The sequence below is a fragment of the Vulpes lagopus genome, chromosome 11, assembly GCF_018345385.1.
Source record: "Vulpes lagopus strain Blue_001 chromosome 11, ASM1834538v1, whole genome shotgun sequence".
NCBI lineage: Eukaryota > Metazoa > Chordata > Mammalia > Carnivora > Canidae > Vulpes > Vulpes lagopus.
Genome location: NC_054834.1, coordinates 61,611,559 through 61,617,311, shown reverse-complemented (window position 1 = coordinate 61,617,311; position 5,753 = coordinate 61,611,559).

Here is a 5,753-nt window from a genome sequence, read left to right as displayed (position 1 = left end):
ATGACATTCCCAGTCTTTGTCAACCTGTCCGTCTAAGTGTGAGAACTTCTACTGCAATGGGTACTTTCTGGTATTAACATGTGACAAAAAGGTCTCTGTGCTTTATGCCCATAGTTTCACCCATAAACTTCTTCCCTGGATGTTCCCGTCCCCAGTCTTCCAATCTTGCTCCTTCCAGGCTCCTGACCAATCAGTCAAGCTATCTGACACTATTTAGGAGCCCATGTGTATCTTTCACCCAGGAGTTTTCTCCCTCAATGCAAATTAGACAACCAGGTGTGCTTCTTGGGACTCTGACCACTAGGAAGATTTAACCACTGTCCTGTAGGGCCACTTTATTGAACGGTGACAGACTGCTTTCCAAAGTAGATGTAGTAGTGTACACTCTCATCAGATGATGAGGGCTCTGTTCCTGCATACTCTAGTCAACCCTTGATATTGTCCCATTTGTTAGTTTTTACTTAAATGGTGAGTGTGAAATACTATTTTGTATTGCTTTATAATTTATGAGTTTTAAATCCTTTAATATGTTTCAAAGTCATTTGTACATCATCATGAAACTTGATTTACTTAGTCCTACTAACTCAGAGATTGGCCTTTTTTATTCATAGGAGTCCATTACAAATTCTAGATGCTAATCAATCATATTTGTCTTAGTGTCTTCTCCAGTCAGGACTGGATCTTTGAGGTATCCCAAGCAATCTCTTAATGTCTGTATGGTTTTTCTCAATTTAGAAACATATGGGCTAAACAAGTTATCTGTTTTCCACATACCCAATATTCAGTGGTGGAACTTGGATCAGGAAATGGCCGTAAACACACCTCTTTTGAAAGCTCAGGAGGAAGAGACATATAGCACACACTGGTCTATAGCAAGCCCAAGATTCTATTAGGCAAATCTTATGAGGAACACTCACACTGGGAGTGTGCACTATTCCACGAACGGGGACTATTTCCATAGCCCCAATCCATTATTTTCCACAAGACTTAGTTCCATCTGTCGTGAAGTTAATACTTTGATATCTCTCCTCTTTGGCCACATTTAAAGAGTAAATTGAAGACGTCTCTTTCTTTGAAGTGTGATCAGCTGTCTTACACTGCTTCCTGGCCATTGAAAACTGATGGCCCCAAAATTATTTTTAAATCTCAAATAGTCAAATTTCTGCTAGCCCAGATTAATAGTTGACTTCATATCTACTTATTTAGGTCAGCTCCGCAGATCAGTAGCAGCATTCACAATTCTTTTCTAGATATCTATATCTCTGTCTGAAATATATATGAAATATTTTTGTTCTATCAGGCTTCTCCATGAGAATCATATTCTAGTCCATAAATTTCTTTTATGTGAACCATTTTGTCAAGTTAAAAAGAATTACTGAGGATAACCTTCAACCATTGAGAGTTTAAGACAATGGGAAGTGATAATCAACCTTGATATGGTTCTTAATGCAAGGCTGAGCTTTATTACCCTTTTTTTCCCCTGAGGCTTTCAAATTTTTGTCTTTACTGGTTGGAGATTAAAAATCAGTTTCCAAATCACTCCTTAAAAATATCCCTAGGACCACCCTGCTAAAAGATGAAAGGGTCAACAAGGAAATTAAGAATTAAAAATATTCATGTAAACTAATGAGAATGAAGATGCAACCATTCAAAATCTTTGGGATATAGCAAAAGCAGTCCCGAGGGGGAAATACATCGCAATAAAAGCATCCATCCAAAAACTGGAAAGAACTCAAATACAAAAGCTAACCTTACACCTAATGGAGCTAGAGAAAAAACAGCAAATAGATCCTACACCCAGCAGAAGAAGGGAGTTAATAAAGATTCAAGGAGAACTCAACGAAATTGAGACCAGAAGAACTGTGGACAGATCAACAAAACCAGGAGCTGATTCATTGAAAGAATTAATAAGCTAGGTAAACCATTAGCCAGCCTTATTAAAAAGAAGAGAGAGAAGGCTCAAATTAATAAAATCATGAATGAGAAAGGAGAGATCACTACCAACACCAAGGAAATAAAAAAGATTTTAAAAACATATTATGAACAGCTATACGCCAATAAATTAGGCAATCAAGAAGAAATGGACGCATTTCTGGAAAACCACAAACTACCAAAACTGGAACAGGAAGAAATAGAAAACTTGAACAAGCCAATAACCAGGGAGGAAATTGAAGCAGTCATCAAAAACCCCCCAAGACACAAAAGTGCAGGGCCAGATGGCTTCCCAGGGGAATTCCATCAAACGTTTAAAGAAGAAACCATACCTATTCTACTAAAACTGTTTGGAAAGATAGAAAGAGATGGAACACTTCCAAACTCGATCGATGAGGCCAGCATCACCAAAACCGAAAAGACCCCACCAAAAAGCAGAATTATAAACCAATATCCCTGATGAACACGGATGCAAAAATTCTCAGCAAGATACTAGCCTATAGGATCCAACAGTACATTAAGAAGATTATTTGTTATGACAAAGTGGGATTTATCCCTGGGATGCAAAGCTGGTTCAACACTCATAAAGCAATCAATGTGAGAGATCATATCAAGAAGAGAATAAACAAGAACCATATGATCCTCTCAATAGATGCAGAGACAAAATGTATTTGACAAAATACAGCATCCATTCCTGATGAAAACTCTTCAGACTGTAGGGATAGACAGAACATTCCTCGACATCTTAAGAGCCATCTATGAAAAGCCCACAGCAAATATCATTCTCAATGGGGAAGCACTGGGAGCCTTTCCTCTAAGATCAGGAATAAGACAGGGATGTCCACTCTCACCACTGCTATTCAACATAGTACTAGAAGTCCTAGCCTCAGCAATCAGACAACAAAAAGACATTAAAGGCATTCATATTGGCAAAGAAGAAGTCAAACTCTCCCTCTTCGCCAATGACATGATACTGTAAAGAGAAAACCCAAAGGACTCCACCCCAAGATTGCTAGAACTCATACAGCAATTTGGCAGTGTGGCAGGATACAAAAATCAATGCCCAGAAATCAGTGGCATTTCTATGCACTAAAAATGAGAGTGAAGAAAGAGAAATTAAGGAGTCAATCCCATTTACAATTGCACCCAAAAGCATAAAATACCTAGGAATAAACCTAACCAAAGAGGTAAAGGATCTATACCCTAAAAACTATACAAAACTTATGAAAGAAATTGAGGAAGACATGAAGAGATGGAAAAATATTCCGTGCTCATGGATTGGCAGAATTAATATTGTGAAAATGTCAATGTTACTCAGGGCAATTTACACGTTTAATGCAATCCCTATCAATATACCATGGACTTTTTCAGAGAGTTGGAAAAAATCATCTTAAGATTTGTGTGGAATCAGAAAAGACCCCGAATAGCCAGGGGAATATTAAAAAAGAAAATCAAAGCTAGGGGCATCACAATACCCGATTTCAGGTGGTACTGAAAATGGCAAGATTTCATTCTTTTTGATGGCTGAGTAATATTCCACTTCTTTATCTATTCATCAATCAATGGACATTTAAGTTCTTTCCATAATTTGTCTGTTCTTGAGAATGCTACTATAAACATTTGGGTGCATGTATCCATCCCTTTGAATCACTATTTTTTATCCTTCAGGTAAAAATCTAGTACAATTGCAGGACCATAGGATAGCTTTACTTTTAATCTTTTGAGGAACTTCCATACTGTTTTTCCAGAGTGGCTGCCCCAGTTTGTATTCCCACCAACTGTGTAAGAGAGTTCCCGTTTCTCTATAGCCTCACCAACACTTGTTTCCTGTGTTAATTTTAGCCATTCCGATTAGAGTGAGGTGATATCTCATTGTAGTTTTGCTTTGTATTTCCCTGATGATGAGTGATGTTGAGATCGTTTCAATTTGTCTATTGACCATCTGTAGTCTTTTTGGGAAAAATGTCTATTCATATCTTCTGCCAATTTAAAAAAAATTTAAAGATTTTATTTATTGTTTCATGAGAAACACAGAGAGGAGAGAGAGAGACACAGGCAGAGGGTGAAGCAGTCTCCATGCAGGGAGCCTGATGTGAACTTGATCCCGGGTCTCCAAGATCACACCCTGGGCTGAAGGTGACACTAAACCACTGAGAAACCCAGGCTGCCCTGCCAATTTTTTAAAACTAGATTATTTGTTTTTTGGATATTGAGTTTTATAAGCTCTTTATATACTTTGGATGCTAACCCTCTATCAGATATGTCATTTGTACCTACACTCTCTCATTCTGAAGGTTGCCTTTTAGTTATGTTGATTATTTCCTTTGCTGTCCAGAAGCTTTTTATTTTAATGAGGTCCTAATAATCTACTTTTGCTTTTATTTCCCTTGCATCAGGTGACATATCTAGTTAGAAGTTGCTATCGCCAATGTCAGTGAGGTTACTACCTGTGTTCTCCTATAAGCTTTTGATGGTTTCCTGTTTCACATTTACATCTTCCATCCATTTTGAATTTATGTTTCTGTATTGTGTAAGAAAGTGGTTCAGCATCCTGCTAAAAGATGAAAAGGTCAACCAGGAAATTAAGGAAGAATTAAAAAGATTCATGGAAACTAATGAAAATGAAGATACAACCGTTCAAAATCTTTGGGATGCAGCAAAAGCAGTCCTGAGGGGGAAATACATCGCAATACAAGCATACATTCAAAAACTGGAAAGATCTCAAATTCAAAAGCTCACCTTACACATAAAGGAACTAGAGAAAAAGCAACAAATAGACCCCACCCCCAGCAGAAGAAGAGAGTTAATTAAAATTCGAGCAGAACTCAATGATATCGAGACCAAAAGAACTGTGGAACAGATCAACAGAACCAGGAGTTGGTTCTTTGAAAGAATTAATAAGATAGATAAACCATTAGCCAACCTTATTAAAAAGAAGAGAGAGAAGACTCAAATTAATAAAATCATGAATGAGAAAGGGGACATCACTACCAACACCAAGGAAATACAAACGATTTTAAAAACATATTATGAACAGCTGTACGCCAATAAATTAGGAAATCTAGAAGAAATGGACGCATTCCTGGAAAGCCACAAACTACCAAAACTGGAGCAGGAAGAAATAGAAAACCTGAACAGGCCAATAACCAGGGAGGAAATTGAAGCAGTCATCAAAAACCTCCCAAGACACAAGAGTCCAGGGCCAGATGGCTTCCCAGGGGAATTCTATCAAACGTTTAAAGAAGAAATCATACCTATTCTACTAAAGCTGTTTGGAAAGATAGAAAGAGATGGAGTACTTCCAAATTCGTTCTATGAGGCCAGCATCACCTTAATTCCGAAACCAGACAAAGACCCCACCAAAAAGGAGAATTACAGACCAATATCCCTGATGAACATGGATGCAAAAATTCTCAACAAGATACTAGCCAATAGGATCCAACAACACATTAAGAAAATTATTCACCATGACCAAGTAGGATTTATCCCTGGGACACAAGGCTGGTTCAACACTCGTAAAACCATCAATGTGATTCATCATATCAGCAAGAGAAAAACCAAGAACCATATGATACTCTCATTAGATGCAGAGAAAGCATTTGACAAAATACAGCATCCATTCCTGATCAAAACCCTTCAGAGTGTTGGGATAGAGGGAACTTTCCTCGACATCTTAAAAGCCATCTACGAAAAGCCCACAGCAAATATCATTCTCAATGGGGAAGCACTGGGAGCCTTTCCCCTAAGATCAGGAACAAGACAGGGATGTCCACTCTCACCACTGCTGTTCAACATAGTTCTGGAAGTCCTCGCCTCAGCAA